Source organism: Aphidius gifuensis, linkage group LG2 (genome assembly GCF_014905175.1).
Source record: "Aphidius gifuensis isolate YNYX2018 linkage group LG2, ASM1490517v1, whole genome shotgun sequence".
NCBI classification, from domain to species: Eukaryota; Metazoa; Arthropoda; class Insecta; order Hymenoptera; family Braconidae; genus Aphidius; species Aphidius gifuensis.
This window is the reverse complement of record NC_057789.1, coordinates 15681145-15695021: the sequence shown is the minus strand read 5'-3', so window position 1 is coordinate 15695021 and position 13877 is coordinate 15681145. Positions and strand designations below refer to the sequence as shown.

Here is a 13877-nt window from a genome sequence, read left to right as displayed (position 1 = left end):
TTAGGGGGTGGTAGGAGGAACTAAAACTTTAATTATTTTTTTTACTTACTTTAAAAAGAAAATTGGACCAAACGGTTATCATCTAAATTAATATTAGAACAATAGAAAGCTAGAAAAAAAAAATCACCTCCCAACATAGCGTTTTAGGGGGGACCAGGGGGGACGGAAACTTTAATTATTTTTTTTACTAACTTTAAAAAAAAAATTGGGGCATGAAAATATTATCTAAATTCAAAAGTTACAAAACTAAAAAAGCTAAAACCACTTAACACGTTTTGGGGGTGAGGGTGGCGAAAAGGCGGATTAGACAATTTTTTTTTCTTAAAAATCAAAATGGCATAAAAAAAGGTAAATTAATAGTCAATAATAAAAACTAAAAAAAATATCAACCCCAACATAGCGTTTGGGGGGGTAGCTTTTATTTTTACTTACTTTAAAAGGGGCATGAAAATTTTTAATTAAAAGATAAAAAAAAAATATCAACCACTAACATAACGTTTTAGGGGGTAGTAGAGGGGATGGAGCCTTTTTTTACATACTTTAAAATGAAAATTCGGGCAAAAAATTATTATCTTAATTGATATGGGACTAAAAAAAAGCTTTTTATTGTCCCTATATTAACTTGGATAAATACGGCTTGGTCCAATTTTGAGTTTAAAATAGAAAAAAAAAATAAATTGTCGAAAGTCCGCGTTTTCACCCCTTTTCACCCCCTAAAACGCTATGTTAAGGGTCGTAATTTTTTTTTTAGCTTTTTATTAGTTGACTTTTAATTTAGAAAATATTTTCATGCCCCAATTTTGATTTTAAGATAGAAAAAAAAATTAAATTGTCTAGAATCCGCGGTTCCACCCCTAAAACGCTATGTTAAGGGTCGTAACTTTCATTAGGACTTTGAATTTAGATAATATTTTCATGCTAATTTATTTAAAGTTAGTAAAAAAAAATTAAAGTTTTCGTCCCCTGGCATATGTTGGGGGTTGCAATTATTTTTTTAGCTTTTTATTAGTTGACTTTTAATTTAGAAAATATTTTCATGCTCCAATTTTCATTTTAAAGTTAGTAAAAAAAATAATTAAAGTTTCCGTCCCCCCTGGCCCCCCCTAAAACGCTATGTTGGGGGTTGATATTTTTTTATTGCTTTCAATCACTCGACTATTGATTTACATAATATTTTCATGCCCCAATTTTTATTTTAAGATAGAAAAAAAAATTAAATTGTCTAGAATCCGCGTTTTCACTCCTTTTCACCCCCTAAAACGCTATGTTAAGGGTCGTACTTTTTTTTTTAGCTTTTTATTAGTGGACTTTGAATTTAGATAATATTTTCATGTCTCAATTTTCATCTTAACGTTAGTAAAAAAAATAATTAATGTTTCCGTCCTCCCTGGCCCCTCCTAAAACGCTATGTTGGGGGATGATATTTTTTTTTTGGCTTTCAATTAGTTGACTCTTAATTCAGATAATATTAAACAGGCCCAATTTTGTTGAATAACAATAAAAAAAAAAAAAAAATAAGCGCAGGGCACCCGACACACCATATGTTTTCAGGTCCAATTTACGTTTGGTGGCCAGAGTGGCGGCCAGCTTCAGCGTCATAAAATAAGAAAAAGGATATCTTAGTAAAAATAAAGAAAAATTAATTTATCCGAAAATACTCGTAGCTACCTCGAAAATTTTTTACCGTAGATTTACCGATGTAGAGGGATGAAATTTTGGTAGGGGGTTAGAATTACATCGATAACAATTACGGTAAAAAAATTTTAAGGTAGCTACGAGTAATTTCGGAGAAATAAATTTTTTTTTGTTTTTATTAAAACGTGTACCTTAATTTTACCCCCCAGAACACGACGTGGATCCTAACCCCCTACAAGAATTTCATCTCTCTACGTCGTGTTTTAGGGGGTGAAATTAAGGTACACACTATATTTATACAAAAAAAATTAATTTCTCCGAAACTACGCATAGCTACCTCGAAATTTTTTTTCCGAAATTATAATCGATGTAATTTTAAGCACCTACAAAAATTTCATTCCTCTACGTCGTGTTCTGCGGGGTGAAATTAAGGTACACGTTCTGATATAAATAGAAAAAAAAAAAAGAAAAAAAATTTCGAGGTAGCTACGAGTACGCTAGCTATAATCACGCTAAAAGAACGCTATCCTTAGCGTCTATACAAAGGACAGGTATTATACCGTTATGATACTGGTATTCAATACCGCTACAGTGTACCGGTATTTTATAGGTAAATTTCTTTTCTTTTATTTTCTGCAACATCTTGGTAATATGTACTGGTATTTTACCGGCAATATAGCTTCACTAGTTCCTAGTATATTATACCAGTATTGTACTAGTATTATACTAGTAGTAAAATCCACTGCCATTTTGTAATATTCTGTACCAGTAAGATACCGGTATATAGCTGATACAAATTCCTAGTGGTACGCAGTGGTTATCTGCACCCGTATTCAGAGGATGTTCTCATTAGGGCGTTTTTTTTCCGATGGTGGCGCTTGTGAAGCTTTTCTATGTAAAATCTATATAAAAAGTTCACAAGCGCCGCCATCGGAAAAAAAAGCCCTAATGAGAACATCCTCTGAATACGGGTGCTGGGCGGTCAAAGCTTGTGGCCACTAGCATAGTTTTTCGACCAAGTTCTATGCCATAGTACTATGGAAGAAAAAGTTCACATATAACGGCTATAGGGCGGCGTTTGAATCGTTTCTTGAAATTGTTTCAGCTGTACCAACAAGAAGACTAGAAATACAGGAGGACGAACTTGCCTCAAAAAACCGTTCCGCTATGTGGTCGCCACAATACAAACATACTCTGACAAACACTAATAGAGCATATACACATGATGTTTGTCAGAGTATGTTTGTATTGTGCGCATTGTAAAAAAAAAAGCGATACAAGTCGCGCACGTTACCCGGGTACTACTAGCGCCCCTCAATTATGCGGCGACCATATAGCGGAACGGTTTTTATATACAGGCGAGATAGGGAGTAAGTCCTCCTGTATTTCTAGTCTTCTTGTGTACCAACTTGCTTACGAACACATAAAAAATAAATAAAAATATAACCTTTCTTATTTGTTGACAATTTGATATTTCGACAGTCAATCATTATATATATGTACTATACATGTGTAAATATAAACAATCAAATTTATTAACAACGCTAACCATTGTTGTTATATTTTTTTAATGTTGGCTGTATCAAAAAAGTAATTAGTTAATGCTGAAAATGCTGCATGCAGCATTAACATTCGCCGGCAGCCATTTTTCTAGTGATAGTGAAATATGAAGGCGCTTTTTTTAACTTTCATGTGATGCTAGAGTCGTATGCAAATGCAAAATGGGTAGAACTTACGTGAACAACAACAAGTGCCTTCATGTTTTCCATCGCGACTGACATTTTTGTCGGCAATGTTGTTTAGGATCACAATTTTAATTCCGCAATTAAACGGGTTAAGAATTTTTTTGTTAATTGAAAAATAAAAGTCAAGTTTTAATTGCTTTAAGCTGGTTGACGCTTTTTAAAATGGAGAACAATATTTTGCTCTTTTTGGTATTTTTAGCAAACATAGAAATATTGTGTTTCTGAGTGTAATGTCCGCAAAGAGGTATCTAGTGATTTTCAGTAATTCCTCATAAAAAATGCTATTTTTTGGCCACTTTTGAAATTATTAATTGTAAAAAACTATGTCCAAACCTCTTTTATTTTTTTTTTTTTCCATACGTTTTCTTTTGTCTCATTTTATAAATTGATAGTTTTTTCGCAGTGCCATATTGTCGATTGGAATATTAGAGGTATTTGCAATGGATTTTTTGACGAAAATCGCATTCTCTATAAGAACCAATGTTAAAGTTGTCAACTTTAAAAAATTAATAAAAAGTTCAAAGAGCTTCAAACAATTACCAAAAAATCACATAAAATGTATTGAAGTATTTCAAAAATCTACTGTATAAAATTTCATTTCTTTATCATATTCCGAAAAAAGCTTCCAAATTCATAGTGAAAAGATTATTGGTTCAGATGAACAAGAAGGAAGAAGATTTATATTTTGGTTTGCGAACACCAGAACATGTATCTGGTTCACCACTTGGTCAGCGTGTTCATTTGAGAGCCACTAATAATGATAAAGTTGTTATCCGAACATATACATTATAATTCTAATCCTTAAAATGTAATTAAATTATTAAAATAAATAATTTGTTTAAACAGGATACGACAATATCAACAACAGGTAGATCAGGTATAATAATTGACAAATGAACGCGGCTATTTGCACCATTTTGTGATTTTAACGTGACTTTAAGGTGAGTTTACCGTGACTTTAAGGTAAATTTACCGTGGTTTTTAGAATCATTTCGAAGCAAGTCTCCTAGATTTTTTTAATAATTCCTTAAAATATATTTTTAACATACTTTTTAATTTTTGTCTACAAGTTACGCTTTAACTTTTTTATAAATGTAGTTTTTTTTGAAAAATTAAACTTGTAAGATTATTTAGATATTATTGTTTTTGGAGATAATTGGACTATTTAAAAGATTTTTAAACTAAAATGTCCTAGCTAAGTAAAAATTTGTAAAAGAAAAAAGTTAGCTAGAAAAAATTATAAATATTGTGTGTTTCACTAAAATTGTAATAGTATTTCAAAAATATACTAAGTATAAATATTTTTCTAATTAAAAATTTAAATTCCTTAATTGAAAAAGAGATTATTGGTTCAGATACAAGAAGGAAGAAGATTTATATTTGGTTTGCGAACACCAGAACATGTATCTGGTTCACCACTTGGTCAGCGTGTTCATTTGAGAGCCACTAATAATGATAAAGTTGTTATCCGAACATATACATTATAATTCTAATCCTTAAAATGTAATTAAATTATTAAAATAAATAATTTGTTTAAACAGGATACGACAATATCAACAACAGGTAGATCAGGTATAATAATTGACAAATACAAAGAAGACACACCAAGAAAATGCACATGAACTTTTACGTAATCTTCTTGAGGGTATGGAACGTGCATATATTTAAATGAAGTAAGTTAACTTGATAAAAACAACACCGATTAATCAAATCTTCGGTGGTTATATAGGTACTTGAGTTGGATGTCGTCATTGCCGTCATATTTAAACAACATTTTTACATTTTTAAGATTCACTTGTTGATAGTATAAAAGCAAGTACACTTGATGAAGCATCATCAAATTATTTTAGTCGTTAACAACTTGATAATAATGATTATCAATAGGAATTCTGTAAAAGATGTGTACCACTAACCAAACAATTCAGTTTATAAAAAACACCCAAAGTTTTATGTGTGCAATTAACATGTTTTAGTGTACTTGGTGTTATTGGATTCACGTTGTATTGGATTTAAACAAACAATTAATATGAGACGATATATTTATAGCGTGAAAATAATGAACAAGCACTTAAATTAAATTATAAATTACCCAGGAAAAAAAACGCGTAGATCTACGTATATCAAATTAGATCTACTTAAATTAGATTAATTAGATCCGAAAGTAGCAAGATCTTCTTATATATGCTTAGATTATATATGCTCATTAGATCTAAGTAGATATAATCAGATCTAAGTAGATATAATCAGATCTAATCATATCGAAAATGCGGCACGATATATGCTTAATGTAATTAGATCTATTGAGATCTAACTAGATCTCATTAGATCTAAGTAAATATAATTAGATCTAAGTAGATATAATCAGATCTGAGTAGATATAATCAGATCTAATCGTATCGAAAATGCAGCAAGATCTAATTATATATAAGCATACATAATTAGATCTAACGAGATCTCATCAGATCTACGTAGATATAATCAGATCTAAATAGATATATTCAGATCTAATCATATCGAAAATAAGGCAAGATCTAATTATATATATAATTGTATGTAATTACATCTATTAAGATCTAATTACATCTAACAAGATCTTATTAGATCTGATCCCGTATTGCGGGAGTTATTGCGGGTCCCTCAAAAACGATTTGCCGACAAGAAATGTTAGTCGCAATAGAAGAACATGAAGGTGCTTGTTGTTGCTTTTATGTAAATTCTACCTTATTTTTGCATATGCATACCACTATGGCAGCTTCACATGAAAACAACAACAAGCGCCTTCATGTTTTTCTATTGCGACTAAAATTTCTTGTCGGCGAATCGTTAAGGCTTGTGGCCACTAGCATAGTTTTTCGAACAAGTTCTATGCCATAGCACTTGTGTCACTATATCTAACTAGAAATTTACTAGAAAATGGCCGCCGAGGACTATGTTGAAAAAATGCTGCATGCAGCATTTTCAGCATAGAACCGCTAACTTCACACTAGTTTTTTTTGATACAGCCAACATTAAAAAAATACAACAACAATGGTTAGCGTTGTTAATAAATTTCTTTGTTTATATTTACACATGTATAGTACATATATATAATGATTGACTGTCAAAATATCAAATTGTCAACAAATAAAAAAGGTTATATTTTTATTTATCTTTTATGTGTTTGTAAGCAAGTTGGTACAGCTGAAACAATTTCAAGAAACGATTAAAACGCCGCTCTATAGCCGTCATATGTGAACTTTTCCTTCCATAGCACTATGGCATAGAACTTGGTCGAAAAACTATGCTAGTGGCCACAAGCCTTTATTTCGGGACCTGCCATAACTCCCGCAATACGGAACCGAGAATAGCACCCCAGATGTAATCATATCGAAAAGGCGGCAAGTTCTGATTATATCTCGATATATACTTATATATGTCGGAATTTCATAGAAAGCTGCTGTTATTCTGCTGCTTTTTTTTCATGTTACGAAAATTCCAATAAAAAAAAAATTTTTTTTTTAATTTTAAAAATACATTCCGGGGTCTATAAAACTAATACAAATGAAATTTATGTTTAATTGTTTATATTTATAAATATTATTTTATGCATATATAATTTGCCGATCATCAGCTGAGGGTTGTCATGATAAATATTCAAGTAGAACAAATTTTCGTTGTCTTTGATTATTGCTGCTATGGTTGAGTAGGTAAGGCTCTGGACTTTCATCAAGAAGATACTATGTTCAAGTCCAGGTGATGGTAAAAAGTTGTGGTCTAAATCTTTCGGTCCAATAGATCATTAATTATATAAATAAAAAAATAAAATTGTTCAAACAATTTGAAATTTTTTTTTTTTTTAATCAATAAATTTTTGGAATCTCAGTAGATCCACTTAGATCTCAGTATATCTAATTAGATCTAAGTATATCTAATTAGATCTAAGTATATCTAATTAGATCTAATTAGATCTAGTTATATACGAGTAGATCGCGCCACTTTGCGGATCTAATTATATCTAAAGCAGTTAGATCTAATTTGATCTACGTAGATCTACGCGATTTTTTCCTGGGTAATGTCAATTGTAAGACATATGAGACCATCTCTTAATTGTGGTCATTATATTGCTGATGCACAAGTATCAGCTAGACAATATTATACATTTAATGATTCATCAGTACGTTCAATTTATTTTTCCAATATGAACGCAAATCCATATATTATGATAATTGAAATAGAAAAATCATCACATGATCAATTGATATAAATAATCAACCAATAATGATCAATTACAACAACAACGCCAACAGTTAAGGATATTAATACAACTTTTAACAATTTATTTAATAATTGTTGTTAATAAATAATAAATAAATCATATTATACATATATACATAACTAATCTTATAACCTCCAAAAGTCCTTCCTTATGTTGTTCTCGACTCTATTTTCAAAAAAGACGACGTACTGACATCCAGATGTGAGATTTGTATCAATATGATAAAGCAGCCGATAAAAAGTTAATCACAAACTAGTAGTTAAATATTTTAACCAAGAAGACTAGAGACCAGGAGAGTAAATTTCGACCGTGGGGGTAGCTTTTATGGGACCATATACGTTGGGATCCAGGTGGAGCCAGTCTACTGTACCAGACAGAAATTCGGCTGATTGATCGGTCTTTTCCGGGCTAACTGTAACTATGGACTACAAGAAAACTAGACATCGGCCCCAAGAAGACTAGAAATACAGAAGGACGAACTTGCCTCAAAAAACCGTATCGCTATATAATCGCCGCATAATCGAGTAGCGCTGCCGTATTCCGGTAACGTGGTTGACTTTTATCGCTCCCTACTCTTTCTCATTTTTTACACCTCTGAAAAAGAAGGATATATCGTTGACGCTCTTAAGTGGTGTCTCCACGCTATAGAAATGCTTGCAAGATCGGTCATCATTAGATAATTACTAGAATTTTGGTGGAAATCAGCCTTTAAAAGCCTTGCAAGACTATCGCAGCCAATGGGACATGTTTCATTTTTTCGTTCAAGAACTTGCATGAGATTTCTATAGCGTGGAGACATATGAGACCATATGAGACACCGCTTTATGCAAGTTCTTGCACGAAAAAATGGAACATGTCCCATTGGCTGCGATAGTCTTGCAAGGCTTTTTAAGGCTGATTTCCACCAAAATTCTAGTAATTATCTAGTGATGAAAGATTTTGCTGCAAGGTCTTGCAAGCATTTCTATAGCGTGGAGACACCGCTTTCCATTAGCTGTGATAGTCTTGCATAGCTGTTTAAGGCTGATTTCCACCAAAATTCTAGTAATTATTTAGTGATGATAGATCTTGCAAGCATTTCTATAGCGGTGTCTTCACGCTATTGGGAAACGCACTGTGGGCGTTATTAACTATTGAGTATATACTTTCATGGGCACGAAAAACGAATTCCTCACGAAATTCCCTTGAAGAAAATCGTATTATATATGCGGAACATATTACAAGTATTGGTGTAAAAATTGATTCAAGTGATGAGTAACATGCAGTATCATGTGTTTGCCACTTGATATATTATCAAAATGTGATTTTACTTTGACAGGTTGTTGTTTGTCTAACCTCAAAAATGCATAGAAACTCAGATCTCTATTTCTCCTGGAATTACTGTTGCACCCAGAAACGTAAAGTCTTGTTTTTTATTTTTTTTAATCAATTTTGCGGAAAATTTTGTACCAGACCTTTTAAACAATTTGTAAAAATATTATTCGTTTATTAATTTAGCACATATACTGTGTATACCACATATGAATGGGTGTATGAAATAGTTTCCAGAAATTTACCACCAGACGTCGTGGTGAATTGTGCGTTTCCCAATAGAAATCTCAGCAAGTTCTTGCAGCAAGATGTTGCACGAAAAAATGGAACATGTCCCATTAGCTGCGATAGTCTTGCAAGGCTTTTAAAGGCTTATTTCCACCAAAATTCTAGTAATTATCTAGTGATGAAAGATCTTGCAAGCATTTCTATACCGGGGAGACACCGCTTCAGCAATCAAGAAGACTAGAAATACAGGAGGACGAAGTCCCTATCTCGCCTGCACTTAGAGAAGGATAAGTTAACAGTTAACATACCAATATGTTTACATTAAACATACAAAAGTTTAATGTTAAGATATATATATTAACAATAAACATAGATATCTTAACTGTTAACATACGTATGTTTACAGTTAACATATGTATCTTTACGCGGCCAAATATTTTGATGCGCCAGTCTACTTCTTGTCATCTTTTTTTTTTGACATTATATTGTGATACTATTCTAATTGTAATATAATATAATATGTACTCGTGTTGTCATAAATTTATTTAAATTTAGTTTTTTTGTAAATTCATTCTTAATTTTACATTCAATTTTCATATTTACATACGTAAATGTCTTCAACTATCAGCCTAACCTTCAAATTGTGTCAATTACAGATATCTTAATAGTTAACATACGCATATTAACTATTAAGATACGTATGTTTAATGTTAATATATATATCATTGATGTAAACTTATCAGCCACCACCCATTTTAACATGGCATATGTTAACATTAAACAGGATATGTTAACTGTTAACATATCCTTCTCTGTGTGTGTATATGGAAACCGTATCGCTATATGATCGCCGCATAATTGAGTAGCGCTGCAGTATTCCGGTAACTAGAGTGGGTATAAGCAGAGTGGAACCATAGATGATTTTTACCTCGGAAGTGACGGAACCCCCTTATACCCACTCCATACGGTGAGCTCGGAAGCGACGAAAAGCTCTTATACCCACTCCATACGGCGAGCACAAAATGTCGGACTAATGGGACCTCGGTGGCTTCACTCTGCTTATACACACTCTACCGGTAACTAGAGTAGGTATAAGCAGAGTGATGCCAAAGGCTAAAAGCAGCCCCAGCATCTGTATTCACGGGGCAAAATTATTCTCATTAGGGCTTTTTTTTTCCGCTGTTGGCGCTTGACAAATTTTTTTTTATATAGATTTCACATAGAAAAGCTTCACAAACGCCACCATCGAAAAAAAAAACGCCCTAATGAGAACATCCTCTGAATACGGGCACCCGTATTCAGAGGATGTTCTCATTAGGGCTTTTTTTTCCGATGGCGGCGCTTCAAAAACTTTTTGTCAGAGTTCTGTATGAATCGTATTCTATGACAAGAGAGCTCATTTTCATGCTGCCGAGCTAGGGTTCACATCGATGTATATATACCTATACTATTTAGGACAATGATGACAAGAAGTAAATTTTTTTAAAAAATTTATTTGATAAAAATACACGTTTATTTTTTTTTAACACTTATAATAAAAAAAATATCTTGTTTAAAACCTAAATTTTTCTAAAAACTGTTGCTCACTCATATATTCAATAGGATCAGACATATTTCGAATATTATTGTTTAACCTCATATTAATTCATCTTAATCTCCCTGGAATATTCATTTAGTCCTTCTCTATTTCTATTTTTGTCTGCAACAGTAACAACAATCAACTTGAAAATTTGACAGCTTTATTTGTTTACATTCTTAATAGGGTTATAGTGCTCAAAATCATCAAAACATGTCGTATATACATCGATGTGAACCCCAGGATAGCTATTCTCGACATAATTATCCCCTGTACCGGGGATAACATGAAAACGCTCGAAAGCGATATAGTCGTTTGATGGAAACCATTGAAAAAGATACAAATAAAGCCATAAATTAAGGTGAATTTCCACAAAATAGTTATCCCAGTCGCCGGGGATAACTGAAGGGATAATTATGTCGAGAATAGCTATCCTACGGAAGCCCGGTCCGGCCATTATAAAATATTATACATGGTGCAGGAAGCGGGGTAAGGGGCAGTAACTTTAAGGCAGGTTTACAAAAAAGCATCTTTAATATTTTCATGTAAACACAAAATATAACCTGATGTTATTGTTTATATGTCAGTACAACTAACCTCATATTCTTGTTATTATTTAATAAAATATAGATAAAATTTATTTATTAAATTAATTAAAATAAATAAACAAAAATCTAGAGGTCAACAGAATTATGTAGGGCAATATAAAATAATATTCATTATTCAATGTTTATCATAAATAAATAATGACTTGCTGATATTTTATTTACTGTTTTTTTTTCTTCTCCAGAACAATCACGATGAAACCTTGGATATTTTTGCTGATTGATTATTAAAAGAAGAAATTGGTAAATAATAATATCTAATATAATTTATAAATTGTTCAAAAATTTATAACATTAAGCTCACATAATTATGTAGCCTAATACACCAGTGTAGTAAAAAAAGTAGTTCAAATCCAGATATTTATCATTGTTATTGTTTAAAAATACCATAAATAGTCTCAAATCAAAATCAGGATTATATCAGTCAGACAGAATAGTCTGGATAATTTTTTTAATTGACAATGTTTAATTGTTAAATATAAATGAAATTTAAATGTATTATTTGTTTTATTAAATTTTATCATTCAAAAGCTGAGAAGATGTCAACAACACATTCAAAAATTCCAATTACCATTGACAGTCAGTTGAAATTGAAAGACATTGAATGTAAATTATATTTCGTATTGTCATCTGATAAAATTTGTATGGGTGTTCTTGATGTTGAGATATTGTTTTATTATAAAGAGGTAATTTATTGAAAATACATATTTGTATTTTTTTTTCATTTTATTCGTATTGTTTTTAATAGCATTCATGGTACAGTTGCAGTGTCAGGATGATAGTAATTTGTCATGTAATAGTTGTGATGTAATTGGAGGTGTTTGGATGACGATGAAGCTTGTTGATCTTGGACCTTACAAAAAGACAGATCTACAAGCTTGGGGTAACAAAAGAAATAAAATAATCAAATAATTACAATAAACAGTATTTATTTGGTTTTTTTTTTTTTTTTGTAGAAGATAATTTTGGATAGGAGCATCAATTCTTGATGACAGGTTGACTTCCAAAATTATTGATGAACTCGAAGCATGGAAAGAACGTCACCAAGAAAGTTTTTATATAGAGGTAAGAATATTTATAGATTTTATTTATGAATAATCATTTATTGTTTATTGAATTTTTTTCTAGTTGAAAAAAAAAGAAAAAAGATATTTGAATAGATTAAGTGAAGAGTGGAAGGAACCAAAAGAAGTATTAGATACATTACATTCTTTATCTGTTTTTCAAGAACATACAGAGTAAATAATAACTTTATTATTTATTATATAATTCAAATAAATACGTATCGTTTATTTATTTTTGTTTTTTTTTTTCATTACAGAGTTGTTACTTTAATTAATAAAATAAACAAAAATTGGTTTGATGAATTATTGTGTTATTTCTATTAATGTAAAATGATTATTTAATTACCATTATTTCAACTAGAAATAATGTACTACCAGTTTCTTCTTTTAATAATTAATCAGCAAAAATAACTAAGATTTCATCGTGATTGTTCTGAAGAGAAAAAAAACAACATGAAAACAAGTAAATAAAATACCAGCAAGTTATTATTTATTTATGATAAACACTTGAATATTATTTTTATATTGCTTACTTAATTTTTATGACCTCTAGATTATGAGACCAGTTATTATCCATGAACTTATCAACAAAGTAACAACTGTAAATGCTGAAATTTTATAATGATTTGTTGCAACGACTAAATTAACTTCTCCAATAATATCAAACTATGTATCATCAGCCAAATACCAACTCCACAACATACACTGTAATAAAATAAACAAAAATTGTTTTCATAAATAATGGGGTTTTTTTATGAATGTAAAAAAATTATTCAATTACCATTTGTTCAACTAGAAATAATATATTACCAATTTCTTCTTTTATAATAATCAATTAGCAAAAATATCTAAGGTTTTATCGTGATTGTTCTGAAGAGAAAAAAAAAACATAAAATAAGTAAATAAAATATCAGCAAGTCATTATTTATTTATAATAAAAACATTGAGTACCTATATTATTTTATATTGTACATCTTACTTAATTTTGTTGATATTAAAGCTCCTGTGACCTCTAGATTTTAGTTTATTCATTTTTATCTATTCAATCAATTAATTTTGTCTATTTTAAAAAATAATATTAGAAATGTACAGGTGACATTTAATACATATAAACAATAACATCAGGTTATATTTTGTGTTTACATGAAAATATTAAAGATGCTTTTTTGTAAACCCACCTTAAAGTTACTGCCCCTTACTCCGCTTCCTGCACCATGTATAATATTTTGGAATGGCCGGACCGGGCTTCCGTACTATCCAGCTCGACAGCATAAAAATGAGCTCTCTTGTCATAGAATTGGATTCATACAGAACTCTGACAAAAAGTTTTTGAAGCGCTGCCATCGGAAAAAAAAGCCCTGAGAAAATGGGTGCGTTCCGTGGCTATCCAGTCCGTACGAACTTCAAAACGGCGACGAAAAAAATGAAAACCCTAATAATGTTAAAAGTTACTCTGAT

General features: G+C 30.9%; 1 protein-coding gene and 1 long non-coding RNA gene across 4 annotated transcripts in view; one reads left to right on the top strand and one right to left on the bottom strand.

Moving 5' to 3' along the window:
- LOC122849193 (heterogeneous nuclear ribonucleoprotein A1, A2/B1 homolog) overlaps nt 1–13877 on the bottom strand; it is a 33151-nt gene that overhangs the window by 9294 nt on the left and 9980 nt on the right. The window lies entirely within an intron of this gene.
- On the top strand, nt 8910–12667 carry LOC122849196. 2 transcript variants are annotated; one of them, XR_006373532.1, is made up of 4 exons: nt 8910–11444; nt 11541–11598; nt 11887–12041; nt 12118–12296. It is a non-coding gene; the product is annotated as an uncharacterized LOC122849196 (long non-coding RNA). The 2 variants fall into 2 exon arrangements; XR_006373531.1 differs by adding an exon at nt 12312–12667 and having other exon boundaries at nt 8910–12041; nt 12118–12238.